Source organism: Leptinotarsa decemlineata, unplaced genomic scaffold, assembly GCF_025532065.1.
Source record: "Leptinotarsa decemlineata unplaced genomic scaffold, Ldec_3_MD MMD2_P_RNA_scaffold_5, whole genome shotgun sequence".
NCBI lineage: Eukaryota > Metazoa > Arthropoda > Insecta > Coleoptera > Chrysomelidae > Leptinotarsa > Leptinotarsa decemlineata.
The window spans coordinates 6,727,413-6,755,017 of NW_027412532.1; the positions used below are offsets into that span (position 1 = coordinate 6,727,413).

The window sequence follows — 27,605 nt, forward strand, 5'->3', positions numbered from 1 at the left end:
CGCATTGCCGACTCTTTAGCCAAGGAAGCGGCTGGACTAAGAATTTTAGGACCAAGTGGCACCCACGGCCTGATGACTTCGACAATTGCGGAACTAGTCAAATATTACACCCATACTCAATCTTTAAAGAGATGGGATGAAATCAAAGGATGTAATCTTGCCAGGATCACCTTGGGCGACCCTGGGAAGCTGGCGCCGAAGAAATATCTGGCGATGACCAGGAAAAATCTACGCCTTACAGTAGGATTTCTGACTGGCCACTGTCAACTAAGGAAACACCTACATAATATGGGGTTAGTGGACATACCTCTATGCAGGATGTGTGAACAGAAAGATGAGACTGTCAGGCATGTCCTGTGCGAGTGCCCGGAGTTATCGTCAATAAGAGAGTGTGTGTTCGGCGAGTCTTGGCCTACACCTGCCGATATAAAGGATATGTCTCCTAGCGACCTGTCCACCTTCCTGGAAAGCACAGGATGGACGACGACCTAGGGGGACAACTCCTTGGGAGGATGTACAATGGGTCACATGTGGCCTAAGTGCGTGGGCTTACACTCACCCTCCCTACTCTACAGATACAGGTTAGATTAGGTCCAAAGTGAGTGGATTTATTCGAACCTCCATCGCAACCCGCAAGGGTTTATTGTGGCTCACAACCATTCACACTAGACCAAATGAACCCAGCTTCTAAACGAAACCGATTAGTTTGTTGTTGAACTCTGAAAACTTGATTCGGTTCCCAGCGAGGCTGGCACAAGGTACGTGCTCTGTTGTTCCATAATTTTCCAAACAGAGGTCCATAAATCTTCCTGCCATCTAGGCATTCTATCTTCGTTTGGAAACGCCTAAAGCGATGCCAATGACAGGTTCTGGTGCGATGAAGGTGCTTGCAGCACCCCCCTTTGCAAGGGAGTTAGCAGCCTCATTGCCTTCCAGGCCAGTATAGCCAGGAATCCAGACCAGAGACAATCTGTTAAGTCTTCCTATCGAGAAGAGTCGTTTTTTGGCAATTTGCTAGCAATTTAGACGTTGCTCGGTAGTAGCCAAGAGCTTTTAATGCCGCTTGACTGTCCGAGACTAATTTTATTGGCTTGTGCATGAGGTTGGATTCTTCCATTCTCTCTGCACACAATTCAATATCGTAAATTCCCGTTTGAAACACAGTCACATACGTTCCTAGGCAGATTGATATCTCTATCCTGGGCTTGCGACTGAAAACGCCTGCAACAGAACCGGAAGGTGTTTTTGATCTATCTGTGAACCAACAACTATCTGCTCTTATTATTTCCTTCTCCCGGAGGATTCAGTTCTCTCTACTCGGGAACAGTACTTTATAAGGCAGTTCGTGATCGACAGTTGAAGGCATATGAAGACAAACATGTAGCACAAACAAAAAACAATTTGAAAACCAGTATTGCACTTCACGAAAGTAATCGATTTTCTGTAGGCATGAATTTTAATTGTCGAGTTTGAAAGGCAATCACAATGTGCAGAAAATGTTTAAGGTAACTCAGATTGATTTGTTAAATCCAAAAAGGATTAGGTTGCATTTCAATTCGAAGCTCGCCTAAGTAGCATCAACTCCCAGACTTCTCACAGATAATATTGCTTCATTTTTCAACCAATTTGCAAAAATATTTGAAAAATTATACAGATACACCTTCTTCTTCAATCAGTGAGTCCATTGGTGAAAAGAGTTTGAAAATCCGTTAGGTACTATTTGAGTTTATCGGGTTCAGATAAACAAGCAGGCACAGTGGCGGCCATATAATATTGATAGGGCCATGGAATTCAAAATATTATACAGGGTAATTCTTTTCTAGTAGAAATTACCTTTCATCCAAATTTACGTAAACTTCCCCTTCTGAAAATATCTAGTTAGACAGATGAAATATGTATCTCTGTATATGACACATTTACTACTGTAGGACAAAAACAATTTCATCAAATAATAAAACAGTACAAAAGACGGTACACTCAAATATCACTCTAGAGTCCACTTTCAACATCACTAAATAACGTGGACTTTGTTCCGATTTCACTCATTTCCCTGATTTTCTCGTCAACAATAATGTTGTTTAGATTCATTCTCACTTGAAACAAATTGTTATTGATCCATTCGAGACAAATTAGGTCACCTATCGACATGTACTCGAAAAATTGACTAGCCTGGTCGCACGTGGAATAATGAGTCGTCGTATTTGTGTATTTAGTGGGACAAGGCACGTAAATGGGATCAGTTTCAATGTGACTTGTCTTGAACATCCTAGTTTGAATTTTCTTAGAGCAAGTGAGATATTCAGGAGTCACTTGGATGATCATAGATCTCACAGGCGTTAGAAGGTATGTTTGAGTGTCGTCTGACTGTTGGGGATACTTTTCCAAGTTCGCCTGAACTGTAACATTGCTCATCATGACTCTGGATGGGGATCTCTTGGTACTAAGTTGAAACCTAGGCCGTGATGACGGCTTCAATCTTTTTCTGGCCTGTTTCGGTGCTTCTCCCACAACACTGTATCCACTACTAGTTTTAGAAGCTTCTTCAATAACATCGAACGGACTTGGTTTGAAGGATTTTTTTGGCGTTTGTTTGCGAAGTCGATCTGAAAACTGGGCGTCTACTTCTAGAATCCTCTGTGCTACTAGTTTGTTGATTTTATACGGGATTTTAGACACTTTTGGTTTGTTATGGACATCAGCAACTTTTTTGTTCTGGAGTAGCTCGAACTGCTTACTGACTATCCTTTCTGCGACAATATTGGTTTTTAAATCTAAACCTTTGTTGAAATGGCTGCTTTTTGTCGAAATGGTTGTCGACCCTTCATTTATCGAAGAGTCACTTGGATCACAATTCTCCAAAGAGTATTGCAACTTATACTTGGATTGGGCGTTTCTAAGATCTATAACATCATCGGGGATATGTTTCTTTCGCAATTGTGGCGGTTCTGGAGGTCTTCCCAAGTTTACTACTCTGCGATCAGTGTCAGTCCTGAAATTAGTAGTGAATTTTTTAATATGTCTGTCTCTGGAGGGCCGACCTCTGTTTTCCATGTGTCTATTTTTACTTCGAATTTCGAACTTCTGAGCATTTTCTGGGTCGATTCACATTTTCACTCAAAGTTTGGAACTGTCTTTATGACATATTACTCATGACAGTTATTCAAATTGTCGAAACTGGAATGTTTTTAGTGCCCAACCTGCTTCAGTAAAATAACCACAATAGACTTGACATAGAAATATGCATTTAATACTGGTTGGAAATTCTTTTTCTGAAACTAGTAACATGACATCAACTCTAGTTTCGTTTTCGAAACCTTCAATTACAATTTTTGATCATAGTTTGAGCACACCGAAATTATTATCACTTGTCACTATTTTCATTCGGCTTTGAAGACCGTCGACTTTTGGAATTTCTTTCTGACGTTTCGCTACCTGAATCCATCCATTATTGTTTGGTCAGGTAGTATGGTGTACTAATTACTGTACCTGTATTAGTTAAATGGTCAATAACATTTGATAATCACTTTCTACCTGCCGTCATGATGTTTGTTATTCACATTTTAAGACACCACAGAATCTCTGTTTTCAGTTGTCGTAATGTGGCGTTTGGTTATTATTCATCATTATTATTATTATTTATTATTATTCATTCAGAGTAAGTAGAAATGAAATACTGGAGTAGATCATCTATTGCGTAGTACCAGTGTCATAATTCCTCAAAAATAACTTACCAGAATGATGGATTGGAAGGAGAGGTTCTGCAGAATGGCCACCTAGAACCCCCGATTTGACTTCACTTCTTTTTTTATGAGGATAGGTGAAAACAAAAGTTTACAAGAAAATTTACGAAAAGAATTACCAGGGGCTGTAAGCTCCTGGTACCTGATTTTCTTCATGATGTGAAGAAATAAACAGAAGCTAGTATATACTATTTTATACAAGTTAATGGTGCTCAGTTCGTACACTTGATGATAGTATATTATTCAACGAGCGAGAAATGTGATTATTACTCGTAGAAATAAAGTTGGCATTGAATCAATCATGCGAGTAACGGTTGCTTTTGCTAGTAGAATACTATACTTTCTTTATGACTGATAACACTCATGTATGCTGTTGGTAATCTCGTTCACAGGCAGATGGGGCGATGACAAACATGTTGTTTGTTGTTCGCTTCATCCTAGTTCGAGGAATACTACTCTGAACAAATCCGATTTTCAATTATCGAAAACATCGACTTAATATTGATGATAAACACTACCTTGCACTGACGAGTGGCCATACAGCCCAAAACTTGTATACAAGTGTGTTCCAATATTTGAAAATCTATTGCAGCAGTTGTATCGCCAACAACATATGCAGGAATAACTCAGTGAAGAATTCTGCACTGGCACCTGTCGGATATAATCCACCGCCCTTCGTGGTATTAGCCAAGGGAGTAGTTGTTTTTTGAAAGGTGTCAGTCCATTAACCTACAGTGTATGTAATTTGAAACTGGCCTGAACGAATTGTACTTGTAGATAATCTGTTACATATTTTAAAACCACAAGGCTCACTAACAATTGGAAATTATTAAAAGACGACTTCAGTTATGAACTTGCTCATCTGTGATTGGCTTCGCAGTAGTGAGTTATGATTCTGGTCAATTGTTATTGATTCGAAGCTGAGTTACTCAATTTGGGTACTCACTCAACAGGCGGGTTGGCTGTCCTTGTTCACCTTTCACTGCCTTAACCAGTGTGCATGCTATTTTTGGCGAGTGTATTGGCTTGGGATGTGGGGGTTGACAAAACCGGCCATCGGTTGCCTGCTTCCACGTAGCCCCGCTGGATACGGGAATGACAGAATCACTTGTGTTTCTGTTATTCCCTAACTGAATGGCACCCCAACGATGGCTTAAACCTAAGTTGTGTGTATCCGTGCCGAAAGGATGAATGACACTGAGCCTATAAGCTGTCTCTACGGAACCTTCGAGATACCGGGCGCCCTCTCGTCGTAGCTTCGCCTTGTCACGATAATGCGGAGCTCTGTCGTGATTCACCTTCTTTCCCTAGCTGCTCGTGGGACTTTTATTGACAGGATAAACTCAAACATTCTTTCTGAAGCTGAGTCTACAGAGGATATGGATGTGGAGATCACGACTCCAACTGACCTCCCTGTGAATTTAGATCAGGAGCGAATCTATAGAAGAGATGGATGTCGAGCTTACCACTCCAACTGGCCTCCCTGTACATTTAGATCGGGAGCGAGAGCTTCTCAACTCTCCAACTTCTCATTCCATAACTGAACCTTAAAAAAGGTTTGGTGGTGCAGCCAGGAAACGACTGAGTCGTCTCCTCAAGAGTGGGGTACTTTATGAAACCGTCTTGCACCAAATTCTTGAGCGACGTATGCAGAATCTGTATCAAGTGGAGGAACAAACCTCCCATGAGCAGGTGAGCAAACGTTTGCGCTCAAGTGATGATTCACCAAAACCAGAGGCGGAAAAGCCCTGCACTGTTGTTCGTTATCTTGTTTGAGTCAGATTTATGGGCCTAGGGCCCCTTATCCTTTTGGCTGTTCGAGTTTTTCTTGGGTTCCTGTGGCGGGGCAGCAGAGGATTGCATGGTCCTCTGTCGTCTTCTTTTGGCTCTTTGTCCTGTGTGTAGGAGTCGCAGCGTACTTCTTTGGCTTTGCGGCCGTTTATGCACTGTTTCATGTTTTATTTTCCGGCAAGCAGTGATTGCAGTACCGGGAACTTCACTAGAAGCGCCTGCAGCTGCCCTAAGGCCGTTGGGAGACGTTCGGGAGAGCTGCAGGCTTTCTCTGATGATGAGACGGCCCTCGCATACGAGGCCTCGCTCCTGATCGAGTTTCGTCCGACGGGCCTTGGGTTTGTGATCTGTCTGTTTTCGTTCGGCCTATCTGAGGCCCTTTTATTTTCAGGATGTTCTGGGCACCCATTCAAGCTCGCTGGGTGTTCCCTCTTGCAGTTAAAGCATCGCAAGGGCGTGTTTTTAGGTCTTTTGCATTCCTTGGTCATGTGCCGTCCGGCACATCTAACGCAGACTGGAACTGCTTTACAGTTGCCTTGCGTGTGACCGAACTTTAGGCATCTGTAACATTGCCCTGCTCGGTTTCTTGGCTTCTGTGTTTCGGCGCTTACACGCACGTATTGAATTTCGGTGATCTCATATATTTTGTTTTGGCTCCTTGGAGCTGTCGTGTTCACCGCCCGCAATATGGAGATGTTTTGCGCAGCAGCAATCGTGTTAAAAGCTTTCCACTTTTCTTTTGCGCGGATGGTTATGGGTGGAGGCTTATCCGCTTTTTTGCGTGTTTCTGCCCGATCATTTTTCGAGGCGTCTGTTACTAGTTCTTCTTCGCCTACTTCCATTGATTCAGGTGGCGGGACTTCTGTTTCCTTAATATTTGCCGACTCAGTTTTTGAGTGGGCTTTTGAATTTGATCTTCCAGTGCCACGCCCGGCTTTTGTGATAAGGCGGGTGTAGTTTTATTTGATTTTGACTCATTGGTCCATTCAGTCTGGGAAAAACCGGGTTTTAACTGTTTGATTGGTTGAGCCGTTTCTGGCTCTTTTTTCCTCTTTTTTTGGGGCCTTTACCGCTTGGCTTTCTTCGCCCGACATAATATCGTCGCTGTCCAGATCGCTGTTGTCAGAGTCGGAGACGATGAATTAGAGGTTTTTTGTTTCTCAAATTCAAGTCCATTCTCTTTGCAAAGAATGTATATGCTTCCACTACTTATTTCATAGTATTCATTCTATAATAGTTGATATTATAGACAGACCTGCTTCTTTTGGCTTTTTACGAACTTTCGTAAAATTAAAAATCGTTTCTATAACTTGTTCCATCTCGAAAGATAGATGCTACACTTCGAAATTAGCACAACGAAAATTCCCGGCACGGTTGAATCTAAGGCATCGTCAGGTGAAACTGACGTGCAAAAATCCTCATATGATAGATTTTATTTAACTACTTTACAATATGTTTGTTTGTAGCACGTCAAAAAAGAAAGTCCAATAAACATTTTTTACGTAAAATTTGACATACAGTAAATACAGGAATTTAAGAATTGAGTTACAATATGTTATTAAACTATCACAGCAGAGATGCGGCAATGCGTTTGGCTCGGCAATGCGCAATGTAATCCTCAACAGTGTAAAAACAATATTTCAGGAGATACTTTTTTAAGTATTTTTTGAAGGCATTAATACTCAATTTCTCTACATTTGATGGCAATGTGTTGAAAAGCTCATAGTTCAGTGAGTTCGACTGTGAAATATTTAGTCGAAAACGGCTGATTCGGATAAGATGAGCATTGCGAGGGTTGTAGCTGTGTACATCCGAATTTCTCGGCAACACCGACTGACTTCTATGAATTTCAATTGAAGTGTGAAATAAAAACAAAGATGGTAAAGGCATAATTTTCAATTTTTCAAAAAACTCTTGACAGTGATCTCTAAAAACAATTCCGGCAAGTACCCTTATTGCCTTCTTCTGCATTTTGAAAATTGTTATCACATGGGAGGAATTACCCCAGAGAGTAATGCCATAGCTAACGTGCGAGTGAAACAGTGAAAAATACGTGGTTTTGAGAGTTGTAAAATTAGTTATTGTTTTCAATTGTGGTAAAACGAATAAGGAACTAGATAGTTTTTTAACTAATTGATCAATATGTGTCTGCCAGTTCAGTCTGTGGTCCATCACTAATCCAAGCAGTTTTACGCTTTTTGTTTCTTGATTAACAGTTGAATGGTTATTTGCTGATAATTGCATTATTTGTCTTTTATTACTATTCATGTGGGAAGGTTGTCGGGGTATCAAGGTGGGTATCACTCACCATACAAACTAATCGGCTTCGTTAAGAAGCTGGTTTTACTTGGTCGAGTGTGATTAGGTGTGAGCCACAAGAAACCCTTGCGGGTTGCGGTGGAGGGTTGAATAGACCCACTCACTTTGGACCTAACCTAACCTAACCCACGTTAACAGGCGTGCACTGACTCAAATGGCGCTCATTTCGATTGTATTGAATGATTACCCACTTATTACAGTTATTACAGTTCAAAGTAGACTGACACTGACAAAACTTTTAAAGAAACCTAAATAGCTAACAAAACATTCATTTTTTCCTGTTTAACAAAAATCTCATTTTCCTTGTTTCTGAACTCAATATCAAAATTTGAAAGCTTTTTCACTGGACTAACATTCCAACATTGAAATTCTCTTCTTACAAATGGGTACACATTTCGACTCGACTACTATCCACACAAACAAATTGTAATTGGCCAACACGTGTTCGAGACGTCAATAAAATCATTAACGGTTGCGGTTATTTTCGTGGTGTGATTATTTTTAATGAGGTATATGGAAACTGGAATGTATATTCAAACACATTTCCATTTCAATGAAAAAACGCAGCCTTCCTTACGGGTTGTGTGAAAAATAAAAGTTTGAAATAAACCGAAGAAACAGAAAAAATGGAAGAGTGTTGCGAAATTTTTTCACTCGTTTGATTTACTGGCCAATACTATATCAATTATGTCAAAGGCATGTTTTGGAAATATTCTTTTTATAAAGTTTCACTTTATCAAATATGAAAAGATCCCTCCTTATATTGACTTGATTGAAGTTTTGTATAAGATGTGATGTTATTCAAATCATCTGAGTTATTTGAATAAACATCACACTCATCTGTTTGGATTGTAGATGTAAATAATCATTGTAGAAAACATCAGGTTATTTTTCCCGTGGACTAAATAAGCCACTCCATTCCGAAGTTGGCTATTGACTTCTCAGTTGAAAGATGTCCTTGAGGCAAATAATGAAATTTCACCCAAAATATGTATATTGAATCGAAAAAGGAAGTGGGTGACGATTTAAAATTCAACAGCTCCACAATACCTAGTTCAGAAGAGCTTGAGCTTCTCAACAATATCAAACTGAAACATCTGAAGATATTTATACTGATTTGATTGAAAATGTATAGGAATATGAAGTCATTGAATTAAAATGTCATAAATTGTAGCTCCCTTATATCCAAATTAATTCAACTTTTAGTCATACATCAATGATTTATAAATACAAATGAGCGATGAATTGCCGCCAATTTGAAGAAAGTAAATAAGATATCACATATGCATGCAATTCATCACCGTTCTCCGAAGTAATCCTTTCAGGCTCGTAAAATCAGATATGCATATACACTGTCTCTTTAAAATCAAGTTTCAATAGTGCATATGATCTGCCCAACATATTCATTCTATAGTCCTCACAGGTGACTTCATGAACCCAAGAATTTTCATTAACAAACGTCTTGTCTAATACTACATACAGGTGAAATAAAGTTATTTCGTCGAAAGCATATTTCATTGATGGAAAATCAAACCATAGAGGCAAGGGTTTATTCAAAAAATCCACCTTCTCAAACAAGCAGATTAGTATATTTTCTAAGTGATCTTCCACATCAGTTGACAAGAATGAAACTCTGCAAAACTCTCAAAACCTGATTTCATTTGCAGCGGGGCAAGCCAGAAGTTTGTGTTGCAGGTAGTAGGTCTGTTAGACATCATAGGTCATACCAGTCCAATCCTGATTGATTTTGCCAAAAACTCTTTTTGCAGTCCAGTGTTTAATTAGCAAATCCTCAGGTAATACCAACGATAGGTTATCGTCCCATTAAACCGCTTGTAGAGCTATTCCTTGCAAGGGAGTCAACAGTTTCATCACCTTGCAGGCAAGTGTGGCCAGGAATGAAGACCAAATAAAATTTGTTGAATATTCCAAGGAAGGACTGCCTTTTTTCGGCAGTTCACCATCAACTTGCTCTATGTTTGATGTGAGACAAGAGCTTCCAAGATCGCTTGCCTGACAGAATATATTTTATTGGGATTAGGACTCTATGAAACATTTCGTAGAATGCTGTTACTTTGAGTGTTAGCCAGTAATGTGGTACGAATATGTATGCGGTGCATCTAGCCTCTCTCTTATAATACTCACCTGTACGTTTGTTGATTTTCAGGCTTTGGATCATGTGTTTTGGGGGTGTGAGTATGACAGGTAAAATGCCTGCTCTGTTATGGCCATTGGCTATGGGCTATGGGCTACGGACTATGGGCTATGGGCTATGGGTTATGGGCTATGGGCTATGGGCTATGGGCTATGGGCTATGAGCTATGGGCTATGGGCTATGGGCTATGGGCTATGGGCTATGGGCTATGGGCTATGGGCTATGGGCTATGGGCTATGGGCTATGGGCTATGGGCTATGGGCTATGGGCTATGGGCTATGGGCTATGGGCTATGGGCTATGGGCTATGGGCTATGGGCTATGGGCTATGGGCTATGGGCTATGGGCTATGGGCTATGGGCTATGGGCTATGGGCTATGGGCTATGGGCTATGGGATATGGGCTATGGGATTAGCAGATCTGCAAGCTATGAGCTACGTGCTATAGGCTATAGTCTATGGGCCATGGGCTATGAGCTATGAGCTATGTGTTATGTGCCATGGGCTATGGGAGAGTTGACAACAAATAAGTGATGTCGCCAGTTTTCAAAACTTGGTAGAAACAAAACTTCAACCATGAATACTATCAACTATCACTATAATCATCACTTGATTATTATTGCTTTCGTAATACGAACGAATAAATCGAGTGAAGGATTTTCAGTAAAAATATTCACCTATACCAATTAAATAGTCCAAAGTTCCCTTGAACGAATGAACTTCAGTTTTGCATTACTATTCAGTGAATTATTACTTTCGGCATATCCTCAGGAAGAGTCTGGCTTTTAGTGAAACCTTTTTCAAATGGGCTTCCCAGGTGAGTTTTTCATCAAAGATAATACACCTTTATGCAAATGAAGTAACCAGTGTAGAAGAGTGGAGTTGAATCAGTCAGGAATATGCTCGTTTCGGCACCAACTGTGAACATCGCCAAGCATTCTTTGGAAGGATATTACAGGCTATCTTCAACGACGTGGTCCCTGCCAAGGTATTTACATAAGCTTGCAGATCTACTTCTCTTCTGTCAAGGACAGCAAACTAACCATCAGCGGTAACCACCAAAGGACTTCCAGTACTCAATGTCTATATTGGTCCAGAAAAAGTTGTTACTCGTTCATTTCAAGGTGACTGAAATCCTCTCGAGGACAGGTACTCGCTCTACGTGCCGCCTGAAAGTTTTGCATTCCGTTCCTCTTCTAAGCATGTACTTTTTACACCTTGAGCTCATCAGATTGATTCTTAAGAGTAACAAATACTATGGAAGTAATATGTTTCTTACTGAAACTACGCTAATCTGACAACAACGTAAAAGACAAGGTGGTCGAAATGTATTTTGTAAGGTTTCTTTTCACCGTATGTTTTGAGATTTCAATCCTGATACAAACCATTCCTACCAATTGCAGACCCCAAGCTCGAATTCTAGGTGCGCTCGTGGTTTTAATTATAACATAACCTCTTCCGCAAACATTGGAACCAAATCACACCGCCAATTATGCTCTCACCTCAAGTGATCCTTGTTGAACTGTAAGCATTCAATGAGACGCTAATCGCATCAAATCATCCTTTCCACGACACTAACAAAACACCGCCTTTCCGACAAGCGCCGCCACCGAAACACCTGTCACAGCCGACCGCGATGAAACAAACTGACGAACGCAGAACAGACGAAGTTTTCCATCGCGAAATCAACTCTGTCCGAGGATCATCAACTGTTTTGGCGATCGAAAACGCGATTTTCGACTATCGAATCGACACCGGTGGACGGATGAGTAAGCGCCGCTGATGAACGGGCGTCGGGACGACAACGAAGCGGTCAACTTGATAAAGGGGAACATGCCGACGGCTGGGAGCATGCGCCCCGACGGTGGGGTACGCTTTGTTGTCATATAGTAGGATTCGGTGATGTAGCGATTTGGATTGAAGGGGGAATGGGAATTGGAAATGTCAAGTCTACGAGGGTAAGTTGGTGTTTTGTTCACATTTTCTGTGGTGCAATAACCGCGCTCCTTATAATAATGATAATTATGATAATAAGTATTCCTTCCCCACCCTAATTAGCCTGATGTCCTTCTCGACCACCAGAACAAGACGATATCTGTTGTGGAGTTTTTAGCTCCTGGTGAGACGAATATCGTCCGAGAAACGAATAAAATATCAAGATTTCCTCTTCGAACTCCACATACTCCATATAGACAACTCTGTCAAGTTAGTTGTTCTGATTATTGGAGTCCTTGGTGGAATGATGCCTTCTCTCAAAATCATGCCAACTTGCTGCTCTGGAGCAATAATCTTAGGGCTTGACTCATTGCACTTACTCAAAGCAAATGATTCTCAGAGCAAGGCTTCGGGGGTTTGAGCTTGATCAGCTCAAACTCAGGTTAAAAAAAATTCGAACGGATATATTGGCAAAGAGGGTCGAAGAGTAGAGTAGCTAGATGTGAAGAGGACCTGCTCATCTATAGATGTGTCACCATAATATTTGATCAGTCTAGAGTCCAAATAGGGTGGATCACTTTCATAAGGGTTGTATTTCAGGACGATTCCCTCAGTCTCCTTCTCTTCCGCATCTCACTATTGCCATTATCCGTTGTGCTCGAGAAAACTCGAGGGTATAACTGTGGCGGCCCCGAAAATCGGTAGCATAAGGTAACTAATTTGTTTTGTATGGATGATTTCAAACTTTACGGAGAGGATGCGTAGCTCATAAACAGAAGCATTTTGCCCCATCAGGATGCCAGGGAGATGTATACATGGTGAGATAAAATCACTCACAAGGAGTAAGAGCATTGAAGAACTCTCCCCGCGGCAAGTATCAATACAAACTTTAAAGGTCTAGTCATCAGAACTGTCGGGAAAAACAGAGTCGCTGCTACGAATATGGTTGTTTACCAATCTCTTTCTACTTGTTTGGAGTAGTGAAGTGGATTCGGGAGGAGCTGTATCAACCTGACGTGAAGACCCGAAAAATTATACCTATCTCCATAGGAGTTGGCATCCTAAATCATCCGATCCATGGTTGTACTTCCCCCGACAACAGGAAGGACGTAGACTTTTGTGTTTGAAGTGTCTTCATGATAGAATGGTACTGAGTGAAGCTTGTAAAATCATCAGGACTCAGAATTTCTTTCTCTGCATGATCTGCGACTATGAGAGTGCAGGAATTGAAGCATTTCTCTTCAGGGCAGCTGCTCGAGTGGTTCATGAACTCGGATACGTTTTAGACACCGATTGAGGTGATCTGATCACAACTCTGTCATCGAGTTAGAAGCCCTTTAGCAAAAAGCCTACGTAAAAGCCGCAGAGATCACCTCACTTCTGCGGCAATACAAAGATGAGCCAATGTAGGGAGTCTTTTTCAATAACATTGGATACCGCGACTCATCAAAGCACGTGACCGTCGGTTTCGTCAGATCAAGTGGGAAACTGAGAGGTTCATCATGGCTTGGTAGGATGGCATCTTTAACACCTCTATACGCAACTGCGTGCAGCATGTCCAGCATATGCGGTCTCGGCCTATATCAATCGACATAACGCGGCCCTATGAGTGGTATATTACGATCTACGGCACTCTTACGGTATTAACGAGACACCGGTGTTGCCCTAATATCCGGGGATATTGAATTCGTTATGAGGGAAGGGAAGTGCCTGATTTATTAGAACTTTTTATCACCCATACAAGCTAATGAGCCTAGTGTATTTATTCTAGACCATGAGAGGAAGACGATATTCGTCGAGGAGTTCACAGCTTCCGGTGATACGAGTATCGTCCGAAAAATGAATGAAATATCGAGATTTACTCTTCGAACTCCATAGATTATATCCAGCCCACTGTGCTGAAATGATTGTTCTGATTATTGGAGTCCTTGGTGGATTGGTGCCCTCTCTAGAATCTCAAGATCGTTTCGGCAAAAATCTGCCTGAACAATGCAGAAAGCTATTATTTTAGACCTATTGCGTTTGCTCAGGGCACATGATATTTCGAACCAATGCTCACATACCCCACGGAGTGGGGAGTGGTCAGTGATTGATGATACTGGCGCACCTTCTTGACTATATCGGAGCTTTGAAGATATGGCCCACCAGCTTACCCTTTTCGGGAAAATAATAATAATAACGCACAGATGCAGAAGGTTGTCATTCTTGGCTCACTGCGATTGCTCAGGGCACATGATTCTCGAACCTAATGATCACTTACCCCACGGTGTGAGGAGTGGTCATTGGTTGATAATGCTGGCGCGCCCTCCCGAATGTATCGGGGCTGCGGGGGATAGGGCCTGACCAGCACACACTACGGTGAAAAAAAATCTTAGCCGGACAGATTCAGAAGGCTATCATTCTCCGAATAATATCGATAGAAAAGTTCAATCCATTCTCTATTGAGGACAATAGTAGGAGTTATCTTTCAAATTTATACCAAAGTTGTGTCATACTGTATTGTAAATAGCATAATCTTATCCATATTGCCTAAGATTTTATCTATTTGTACATTAATATTTTATTCTTATAGAACGTGTAATAGTTATCCAAGGTTTTGTCTATTTTTCTCATTTTTTATTTGTCTAGTATTTAATCGGCCTATTTCACCTCAAGTCGAAATATATTTTGTTTGACTATAACACCAAATTCACAAAATTTAATAAAATGTTTTGTAGTTTCTACTCCATGAAGCCCATACTTACTTTTATACAAATATTCATATACTTACATATTCTTCATAACTTCTTGCGAAACAAGAGCTCTGCTCTTATCACCAACCACACATATTTTGTTCTGATTGTACTATAATCTTTATATGTTGTAAATAAAGTTATTATTATTATTATTATTATTATTATTAAGATACTTGTTTCATTAAGCAACGAATTTGAATTTTGTTTTATATGTCACTCATCACGATATATATTTTCAAACTGATATCTGTTATTCCTGTTCAAAAATATATGTCACGGTAGAGAATGGGAATCTAATTCGTTGTTGAACTCTTCTGTCACAACAGACCTTGTAAAAATCAACTCGACCAATTGGACTGACATGTGACTGACGAACAAAGATGTTTATTACGCCAGATCAGGTTTCCCCTGATATTTATTTCTCTATGCAGCCTTACGTGTGCATCCATGCTGCTTTCAGGAAACGAGGGTTCCTATCAGAGGCGTACGCGAAAGGGCGTACTTCAAACCAATCAAACTAACAAGTTGCCAGACTGGGAAATATTCCCTAAAAAATATGCACAGTGGTATACATGACATTCCTAACAGGACAGAAATTACCCCTCTCCATGTTATTGAGATATGGTATTGACTCAGCACATAATGATCAATTTTACAAATTTCATTGAGTTCTACAATGCAAAAAAGCTGATAAGGTGACTTTATCAAACTTCGTATTTCTAAACAACTTTTAAACAAACTTTATTGACATTTCTGTGGTAATTTGAAAATACGTTGAAAAACAGTAAAGAATACAGATCCACATTATTCATCTTATGAATACTTCATTTGCGGAATGCAAAAAATCGACGACGTTCATCAGAACAGCTTCTATCATCACTTTCTGTGTCTTTGACGAGTTTTGATGGTTGAGGGTACTGACCTCATAACCGATGTTCTGCTTTTTCTTTAGAAAACTGTCATATAGGAATGAAAATTGCTAACTATCTAAGTAGATATTTTTCATAATCGTTCTGGAAATTTAACGCTTCTCAGATTTACAGAAAAAAATTAAGTATCATCAAAACCGACGGTTATTGATGAATAATTCTGCAAATTTATCCACTACATATCTAGTACAATTTTTTTAGAAATAGAAAGTTATTGGATCTCATCGAAAGACCTAGTTGAGGGCCCTCGTGTAGATTACTATCCTAGAATAAATCAGAATAAATCATCAGTAGGAATATTTCCCCTGCTTCAAATGGTTTTTGGACTTCTAATAACAGGAAAAACGACATTCAGAAAAAAAACAAAACTGGAGCTGTTTCTAAAGGCTACCAAAAAAAAAGATTTCTTTGTTTCTTCCAGCAGTAATTTGGAAACAATTCATGTAGTTAACAAGTTATATCTAGTCTATTTGAGACAACGGAATGGGTTGTCGAAATTTACATCTTTATCGAGTATTGACTCCAGACGTTATTCGTGTCTGTTAGAATATGATGAATTTTCGACCTAAAGTTGCTCAACAGGAGATTATTTCGTCATAAATGTAGCACTGTTACTTTGTGTTAATTAGAGGTGTTTTATTAAGAAATGACTGGTTTCTCGTCTTTTATCAGTAGTTTGCCAAGGCATTACTGGAATTTTATTCAGCTTGAGTTTGGAGTTCAATGTTTTCCATTCAGTTTGGCAAATGGATAAGAGTGCTCTCCTAAATAATTTTTCAAATCCGAATAAACAGTATTGACATAAATAATTGTTTTTTAGGTTAGACTTGTAATATACATATATTGTTAGTCTATTTGTCTCCTCATTTCTTCCATTCCATTACTTGATGGTGACTAGAAATTGAAAACCGATGTTTTCTGTTGGAGTTCGTGAAGTTCTGTCTTCATCTGAAGGAGGCCTAGTTGAAAAAAAAAGTCGGTTGAGATACCATGACATAGCTGTAAAACTGAAAGTCTTCCTGAGGAACTCAATCAACTAAAAATACGTAAAGCGAAGCCAAAGTAACCCCAGCTAGGCTGGTCAAAGTAGAAGATTTATTTCGCTGTGTAAAAAACGTTACAGATCGGATTGGGTGAATCATAAAGAAACACGACGTGCAAGTTGGTCTACTTTGGAACCACGAAAAAAAGTATAGGGATCTGTCTCTCTGAACACAAGAGAAATTGTCGACTCGGAGATACAGTAATACTCGAAAAAACTCAAAATTGATATCCAAGTGTATATAGAGAGGCAAAAGATGTTCACAAACTAACAAATAATTCCAATAGAAAAGAAGAGGCAATGAACAATAATAAAATATGACTACTTGTCTTCAATTGTACATATTCAAAGTCAGCAATAATAAAACAAGATCAGCGTCAAATAACAGAATCGTAGTTTCTGCATTGGTAACAACAGGAACAACAATTCGAACACCATCTTCGATAACACAGGTCTGCAAAAAAAACTTATGATCTTTATGTAGTTTTTGCGCTGATTTAAAAAATGACATTTGTTTTTATCTATCACGTAAGGTTTGCCTACAAAATAAGGATGACATAATTCAAAAAGTTCAAAAAAACCAGGATTTGTGGATTTATTTTTATTATTTCAACATGAAGTAAAAGCAAAAAAACAATGCTACATAGCTAAACTAAGCATAATAGTGATACACAAGAGTTTGAAAAGTGATTATGAGTCTTTGTAAACACGTTTTCTTTCTCCATCAAAGCTTCTTTCGGTACTTTTTCGGCTGTGTTCTTATGAATTTTCCCTTTATAACATCCAACAGTAGTGTGCCATCATGTTAAGATTCCACCGACCTTGGTATCTGAAATACATTTCTTTTATGTCTTGATAGAACCGTTCTCCTTGTTTCTCACTTACAGCCCCTAGATTTTCGGGAAAGTAGTCCAGATGTGAGTGAAGGAAATGTACTTTGATACTCATGTTGCAGCCCAACACTTTGTAGTTTTGTATCCATTCAGCAATCAAAGTTTGGATCTTTTTTGTTTTCAAGAAAGCCTGTTATAACAAGTTATAATGAATTCCAAGCATTTATTTTTTCATTTCTATTTTAGTGACTAAGCTTTCATCTTTTAAAAGTTTTCTTAGGTCATGCCCAACGAAGACTCCTTCTTTTAGTTTAGCATCGGATAGACCAGGAAACTTTTCAGAAAGATACTTGAAACAATCTCTTCCTTTGTCTAATGCTTTCACAAACTGTTTCATTAGCCCCAATTTGATATGGAGTGGTGAAATAAAATTTTTTAGGATCCACTAAACTTTGTTTTTCAACATTTTCAACTCCAGGAATAAGACCCTTTCTTATTAGCCACATATGCTTGAAGTTATGTTGAACATTTCCATGACGCCGTGTACATTGTTGCAGAAAACTAGATCACCCTCTTGTGTAAAAAAAGGGACAAATTCCCTTCCTCTAAATCGGTACCATGAAAATGAAACACCGGAGGCTAACATATGTCTTTCTTTAAGTCTAGACCCTGAAACTTCTGCTGAGTCCTTTGGGAGGCCCAGATCTCGTACTAAATCGTTCAAGTGAAATTTGTGACTTATCTATAGGTGATAGAAGTTTCTTACAATTTTTTCCGTAATACTGTTAAAAGCACTAGTTAAGTGACTTTAGCCTTTAGTTACGAAAACGTATACCGCCAGATGGCAGTGCGATTTCGCCCGATGAAATAAATACAAACTCCTCCCTAATTCTAACTTGACCAGGCCGGGGCATTCCAGGGTCGAACTTCATTCGCCGACGTGTTCGTTCTTCCAAATTACATTTTAGATTAAAACATGTTCGTTTTCGTGTTGATCTCAAAGTTTGCACGAAAATTGCAGATTATTTGAAAATTATGAATCTTTTATCAAAATTGATAAATTCAAGATGCGGACGAGATTTGTGATTAGGGCCCGATTTGACTCGCTATAAGGAAGTTTTCGGGGTCAGAGATTATGAATCTTTTGTCAAACTTAACCCATTCAAGATGACGGTTCCAAGATATCGAACGAGATATGTGATTTTGATTGTAATCAAATCAAATATAACGAAATTCGTCCAACATTCTAGAGCCTCCATCTTAGTATTTCTTAATATGAAAATATCATGAAGTTTTGTCCCTAGTAATGAATACCTGTAAAATTTCAAGCCAATCGGAAGATATTAGACTTGCAAGATTTGATATAAACGTGTACACACGCAAACATACAGATAGGTTAGTTGAAAACTATCGGGTTATTGTAGAAATTTTAATATTTCAATCTTCCGTTCGGTCAGAATAACTTTTATCTTTTCCTATTCTCAATCCGACCCTGTGCTACATTTTACAATGTCTCTACGATACTCTCTCTCTCTCTCCCTCACCAGACGTGTGGGAGGAGCTACCTGACGGGCGTGTCATTTAAAAGAAATTCATCTACTATTCTGACTCCAGATGCAAAAGTAATAATTAGTTTTCACTAGTCGACGGCTGAAGCAAAACTTTGTTAGTTGACTTTGATAAAATTTGATATTTCCCATTTCGAAAGGCATAATGCAAGGAAATCAAATTCGTATAAATAACACATTATTATTTAATTAATAACAAAATAAAGGAAACATTAAAAAGAAAAATGAGAAAGTCGTTTAACTGAGAAAATGATAGGCTTCAATACCGAAATGGAATAACACCAAAATATTCGTTAGTTTTGATGGTGGAATTGAAGAAAAATGCCCAAAAATGAGAGAGAGAATACTTTTTATTCATCTAATATTCGAAAAATATTTTTTTCATTATTTTTCCTTCATACACTCATACAATCTTTCCTCAATCAGAATAAAAAAAAATCGTTTCTGACTCCTTTTTTTTCAGGGATGAAGACCCTTAAATATCCTACAATTTTTTCATAGCAGACCTATGTAATGTCCGCCGCAGTAGTAGAGGAAACGTCAGGCATAAAAACTGCAGATCACGGCCAAAAAACCTGGAATGTAGCTTTTACACAGTATCACATAGTATTTTTGTTTTGTTCAAGAAAAATCTTTTCAAAAAAAGAAGCTTCAATTTCAATGGAAAATGAAGCTGACAATTCACACACACGAAAAAACTGTCTTGAAGTAAAATATCTCTCTGCTCTGTTGAAAGAGTTTCACAACAGAGCTGAGAAATGACAACTATAAAGGAATACTCATTGAACAATTAAAAAATTGTAATGGGGGACTTTATGGAGGTGTAGAATGGGCAAACTTTCAAGTAGACACCGATAAGTCACTGCATCAATGTAAAGTATTTTTATCGGTAACCAGCTGTATTTGATGATTTTGCCTGTCAAGAAAGAGCTAACAAATTACATAGATACTTGTCTTGACTTCTCTGTGATACTTTTCTAGTAGTACCTACAATTTTGTCTTTGGTTTGCTTTTTTTTTCAGAACCAAACAATAGCACAACAGAAACATCCTTAAAGGGCCCTAAGAGCGGTGCCTGTGCGGAAGTAGCGATCTAAGTTGGGTTTGAATCGCTGGAGATTTAATTCAATTGGAGAAATGTTCTCAGGAAGATCATTCCACATAAACGCAGTTTTCCAAATGATAGAGTTCTTGAACAGTGGAGTTCGATGTGTACCGCGTTGAACCTCAATACGATGAGCAGTCACAGCTCGCCGCGTATTTCTGATATGTACCGCTCTTGGTGCGATCGAATGTGCCAAGTCACTTGAACACCCCCCGTGAAAGTATCCATAAATTGTTTTTCAATGTTCCAGACTATCAAGGTTGCCAGTGATGTTTCTGTCTCCAATCAGGTGGATGACTTTTTTCTGGATGGACTCCAGCAGCTTCAGGGTATGCTCAGGGGCAGAACTCCATACTGAGCTGAGCTGAGTTTCGAAGAAGGTCTGATCCAAGCTTCAGAAAATATCAAAAATTGTTGAGATGTGTACAGTTTCCTGGTTCGGAACAGTCTTCCAAGTTTTTGAGAAGTATCCTTTACAATTCCAGCGATATGCTTCTGCCGAGACATATTGCTCATGCTCATCGAAGCAGAAAGCTGAATTGTCTGTCATGGCATGATTATATCCGGTTCCGGGGCATTTATGTTTTTAGAGAAAACCGATGCCTGGGTTTTCGTGGCATGGAATTGTACCTAATCATTTTCACCCCCATTCAAAATCACTTCTAGATCCTCATTAAGATATGCAACCTCCTGCTGCCGCAGGAGGTTGCAGGCATTCCATTCGGATTGTAGTGTCCTAGACGAGGCAAGTATGTTGTTGTCAGCAAAGCAATATATTGGATTCTTGGTTTTTTCTAATAATTCGTTGATATGCAATGGAAAGAGGATTGGAGACAATATGGATCCTTAGGGAACACCAGCGTTGATGGTAAAAGTATTCGATAAATGTCAAGGATTATGGAAGGTGAAATACACAAAAGAGGTCAATAACAAACTCTGATTTTCTCTATAAAAAACAAATGTTTGTTCAATACTCATTAAATATTGTTCATTCAGATGACACTTGGACCTTGGCTGCAGGCAATAAAAGAAAGGGGCAGAAATCTACCACAGGAGGCTGCAGGAAATGTACAGACATTCAAAAGCAAGTCCAGGAGAATACTTCCTGTGTTTTTTAAGAAATGGTATCTGTTCAAATCCAGTTCGTCATTCATTAGAATGTTTGAATTTTTAGGTTTATTTATTTCCATTGCTTCCAAATGATTTAGTTTCAAACCTCTATTTTCTATGTGTAAAATTTCGAACTCTTCGTTGAAGATATGATTTTTGGCCGAATCAATCAGAAAAAAAATGTATGTCACTGAAATATTGGAGGAAACGCAATAAGCTTTCGAATGGGGCAAGACTCGAGTAATTGGCATTTTTCCATTGTGATGACAACATCGCGCCGGATCAGACATCAATCAACTAATCAGTGTGAGCGACGCACATAAATCAAACGTTGATTGAATGCTGAGTTAATCAAATCAATGTATGTGACACACGCTGCTAGAATTTCGAACCGTGAAATTGTCAACTCCAAAACGAATGGCAATTGAATGTCCGAACCAAATGAAAGAATCTTCTGCAGTGCATGTTTATCATCGAATTGGGTAGAATGGAATTCATATGAGTCGAATATCCATTCCAGTGGCGTACGTGACAGATGTGGCACTAGACTAGAGGAAACAAATAAGATATACCAAACGGTCGAGTGTTCAGATGATATTCGACTGAATGATATTTGTTTCTTCTAAACCGACAAGATATCTACACAACAGCCAGGATATTTACGTCGTATACGATTTTTGTAAGGTCCTCGACCTTGTGCCGCTCAAAAGATTATTGTACAACTTGAATCACTTCGGAGTACGGAACAAACTACTACAGTAGGAAAGAAATAAATGCATCATGAAAAATTGTTATCCACTTTCAAACAAAGGAATTTTCCATTCAATCAATGCTGCAGGGGGAAAATCAATGGCAAAATTTCTGAAGATTACTCTGCCTCAAGTGGGTTATTTCAAGGATCTGTGATAGTGCTACTACTGTTCCATATCTGTGATCTGATTTAAATCGAAAGATTCCTATTTGGATATCGATATGAATTCTTCGCTTAGCCTATCCCCGAATTTCACAAAATCACGGAAGATATTGAAACTATTGAAATAACAGTTCAAAATGAAATGGTTATATTTTTAGCAGAGGTTGATTTTTGGGAAAGGCAATTTTTGGCATTTCATTTCTCCATTTCGACACCAAAAAATTAGGGAACCTTTCATAGAAACAAAGAAAACAATCACTTTAAGGAAGGTGACTCTATACAACGATGCGTTGATTATGCCAAAAAGTAACTTTCAGACACAAACTGGAAGAATATGCCCCTCGAAATGAATATTTTCATATGAACATTGAAGGTTTAGTTTTGTACACATTACTCTTCACATATCCCCATAAAAAAATCTAATAATGAAAGATCAGGTGCTCACGTTGGCTATTCAAACGATCATCGCCTCCCTATTCACTGATTGGGAAATGTTGTATCGAGGTATTGCCGACAATTATCTTGGTAATGTGGTGATGCTCCATGCTGCTGAAACCATATGATATCCACTGGAACTTGGGGGTTTCCTGGATCAGGATATAAATTTGCTAACATTGGAATGACATCATTTTGAAGTAGTGTCAAATAATTATCGTCATTCAAGTTGCCCTCAATGAAAAAGGGACCAATGATATGGTTTTCTACAATCCCTGCTCAAACATTAACCTTTTGAGGGTACTGCGGCAATTTTGCCGATTAGCATGACCGTTAAGAGTAAAAGTAAACTCATCAGAAAACATAACGTCTTCTAATTGGATGATATTGTTATCCAACATGTCCATCATTTGCTCGCAAAAATAAGTTATTCTATCGAAATCGTTCATAGGACTGCATTTTATCGATGTATGGCTTACATTGAATGTGGTGGATGCCTGTCTACTCGATGTATGTGGGTTTTCCTCAAACTCGAGCATCACATCTAATTTGAGTTCATCACTCATTGCATTGACACCTGCTTTTTTATCTGCCCCACATGAGTAAGCCCGCGAAACTGCTTCTCTATTTTGCTTATTGTTCCTTGAGATATGGACGGTAAATTAGGAAATGAAATTTTATCGACAAATATATAGCCTATTATTAGTAAAATTTAAGCGCGCCACACTTTTATTAAACTTTTGGAAAAAATCATAATTTAAACAAAAATTCACTCTGTCGACGTATACATTTTCTAGTCACAAATTAACTTCGTTAATTCTAAATAATATATTCTCATAATAACTATGTAATTTTCATCTGCAAATATCACTATATAAGCAGTATTTCATATTTTCAACTAATCTAATGACAGTATTCCGAATTGCTATCATTTTAAAATGGCGTCGTTCTATAAAATAATTTGGTATCAATAGCAAGAGTTTTAACTTGTGTTACCCCTATAAAACTGTTGAGGAACATTTAGTTCTAGGAGTGAATGTTTTGCGGCAGAGTCGGACTACTTTTAAAGTTACAGATTTCTATACAAATGAAGGCAGTATTTCTCACCTATTGTTTGAATGAATATTATCTGTCGGGATGTTTTGGCTGAGAAGCTTCTTCCATCGATTATACAGGCGGACTTTCGAAGGAGTTTTTTTTCCAATGACCAATATTACACGACGTTATTAGATATATATTTATTGGGACGCTAGTCAAATAAAACTGACAAATCATACTTCATTACACGACCTCTAAAATCAATGTCAATGTAAAATTAATGCTGCATTTTATTCTTGGCGACAGCAAATATATATTAGCGGAAGCAATTTGATTTTATAACAGTTATTTTATTGTTTTGGAATTGTAGTAAATATACCATACTATAAAATAATTTGGGAATTATCATTGAAGTGACAATATGGTAATGAAAACAATATTGTGTTTGAAAGCATTCCAATTTCATTAAAGCTACAGAAAGCAATTATAAAATAATCTTGAAATATTTTTATAAAGAGCATAACAACCTCACAGAAAACTGCTATAAAACTGCTACAGAACAATTTACTTTTATAGGAGAATATGTTTTATAAGTTAATTGTGAAAACGTTTCTGTGATACTTTCGTGACTATCTTAAAACAGATTTTTAATTTCACTTTATAAACGTTTCTATGACAAATTTATAAAACACTAATATTGCTCACAACTGTATTATGTTCACGGCCCGTCTAATATAATCAATTAGCATTTTGAAAGCAATTATAAAATACCAACAAAATAAAACTGTTGCAGCAACATGAAATTAAAAAACAATTTTGCTGGTTGGGCTATACCTCAACATGGAATAAGTTTTTTTGAGTATATTGCAATAATTTTTAAGTTTATTTTATTGAATTTTGGTAACCACATGATTTTAATTCATTTTATCTTAATTGTTGCAATAAACTTGAAAGCGATAACATTTTTGAATAGAGAATTGAGAAACCTTTCAAACTCTATATCACAAGCCTATACTTTCCATTTGAAAAATTGGGAGTTGTACCTGTCATTCGACTTGGGTTAAAAGTAGAGGTACGTTTTTTTCGTTGAAGTATGTCAAATTACAATTTAAATTTGACGTGTTTCCTAATTTTGTTGAAATATATACGATAACCGAAATGGTGAATTTATTCCATTTGGCTTTCACACACTGTATATATTTTTTGCAAATCGTTGCTGACTGGATTTATGTGTCACTTTCTTCATTTATGAATAAGTTTGATAATTTCAATTTGTCAAATGCGCATTCATAATTAATGTCCAAGTTCTTAATCTTCAAACACCAAGAGATTGTATAATTGTTCTGACATTCTTATCATATCAAAAAGTTATGAAACATGAAGCCGAGTTGCCAATTATTAGTAACTTTATCTGGGAAAAAGTTCATAACAGAGTGCTTAAACCATGAAAGAATATTATTCATCGTTGGAAGCGACAAAAGAGTGACTGGAAACGTAAATTCAATTAATTTCGCAATGTTGGCATTGTTGGGGATGACTAATTGGAAATTTTAAAAGGAAGACTCTCATAAGTGGTCGGAAAGTTGGAAATGAATTTTGTCGTACGAAATTTATCCTGTGACACATAGTAGGTATGATATGACTTAGCTATATTGAAGTCTGTAATTTCATTCTTGAATTTGATGGAAAATCCAATTTCTCGAAAGGAAATTATGAATTTTTCGGTGAAAGGTTAGTAATTAATGTTCAAATAATCGAAGGGGTTTGAAATGTCAAACGCAAATTTTGAATTAGAAATCTGTGAAACCATGTTGGTGAATAAAGGTCACTTCAATGTGTTCCACGTGTCGATTCAATAATTCACTATACGTGAATGGTTTCAACTGAATGTAACAAGTTCGATCTTGTATGTCTGAAAAAGGTGGTAACAGATTTGATTTCTATGGAAAACGAAAACAATACAAATCAGTGGAATGTTGAAAGTACTAACCGAGTTTTATGATTGGCTGAAGAGTCATAAAATTAACGGTCTTTGCCGTGGTGTCATCAATGTTCAGTTCAGGAACTGATCGCGATTTGAGTGTTGAAATTCGATATTGGTGCAGTTATAATTACTTGAAATTTTTGTTATCTGTTTGAAATGTGACATCCTTGGACAAGTACTAATAATAATAACGAGTGTGATAACAACGCAGACTTTTTCCAGTGTAGTGATACCAATAGCGATGGTAAACAATGCGAAAAAGAGATACCAGTGAATAAGATTCGGATGCATTTGAATATTAAAATACAGAGAGTATGTTTTAATATATATATATATATATATATATATATATATATATATATATATATATATATATATATATATATATATATATATATATATATATATATATATAAGAATATACTTCTCAAGTTTGGTTTCGAGAAAAATAAACTATTACAAGCAACATCACATTTGACCGAAGTTCCTTTCTCTACTGTACGTGAAAGAGTTAAAAAGAAACCTTATGAACGCAAGACGCGATGTGATACAGGAATACCAAAACTTTCAGATGTTCATCTAATAAAATCATTGAAAAACCAATATACGACTGTTACAAAGCAATGAGATTCCTACAACTGAATTCATAAGGAAGAAATTGAATACTCCCGACCATAACGTGAGCTGCTGAGGAAAAACCCTTCAGAATTGGATGAAGAAACTAGGAGTTAGATGTGAAATAATAAACAAACGTCAAGCAGTTATGGAAAGCAGAAGAATAGTGGAATTGCGTAACAAATACTCAAAATAAATAACTGAATATAGACAAGAATAACGACAAATTTTCCATTTGGACGAAACTTGGTATGACACTCACGACACAGTTACGAAAGGGTGGTTCGAGAATGTATACGCCCAACATGTCTGCAAACAAAGGATCGCGACTAATCATTGTGCATTGCGGAGGAAGTGAAGGATGGGTTCCACATTCTCTGAAATTATGTGGAAAAAAACTTGAGGACTGCAATGTTGACTATCATAAGAACATGGAAGCTAATATTTTTGAGGAATGGTTTGAAAACACATTGATCCCAAATTTGGATGCAAATAGTGTAATAGTTCTTGACAAAGCTTCCCATCATTCGCGACAGCTCATCAAACCGAATAAAAATACGAGGGAAGATGAAATACAAAGTTTTTTATAAATAACAATTTGTATTTTGAAAATTACTATACCAAAACCAACTACTTGAAGTTTTACAGATAAAAACATTCGGAAAAAGTGTATGCCCTTGAGAATATTGCTGAAAAGTATGGACACACCATATTGAGACTTCCTTCTATTTTTGTGTTTTCAATCCCATCGAACTAATTTGGGGAAAAATTAAACAAATCATCAGGCGTTAAAATAATTTTCCAAAATTTGATGAGAATGTTATAGAGCTTATTAAAGAAGAAAAAAAAACTGTTTAAAATCTGCTAAAATCAGCTATCGCCCCCATACGAAGGACAACTCTCAAAAGTTGAGATCTTGTGCGAGCTAAGGACTAATGAGGTCTTACCTTTTAATGTGTGATTCCTAACACGGTTGCAGAATCATTCCAGCTTCAACCAGATACATTCTCTCAAGAAAAATATCTGGTCGAGGCGGGAATCGAGCCCACGACCTTCCGATCGTAAGTCGGGCGCACTACCACCGCGGCCAATTCCACAAGAAGAAGTATCTAATATTAACGAAGAAGACTGGCATAAAATGATTAAAAGAGTAAATTTACTTGAAAAAGAATGTATGGAGATTGGACACTTCCATATAAATACATTATTGATTTAAATGACGACAGTGATAGTGATACAGAGAGTATGAATGAAATTATCAGAAGCTTTCGAAGAAAGTTGAAGCCATATACAGATATATATATATATATATATATATATATATATATATATATATATATATATATATATACATCAGGTAC

The 27,605-nt window shown here is 37.8% G+C and overlaps 1 protein-coding gene across 1 annotated transcript in view; it reads right to left on the reverse strand.

Annotated features, from left to right (window-relative positions):
* LOC111508778 (coiled-coil domain-containing protein AGAP005037) overlaps positions 1–27,605 on the reverse strand; it is a 407,581-nt gene that overhangs the window by 313,286 nt on the left and 66,690 nt on the right.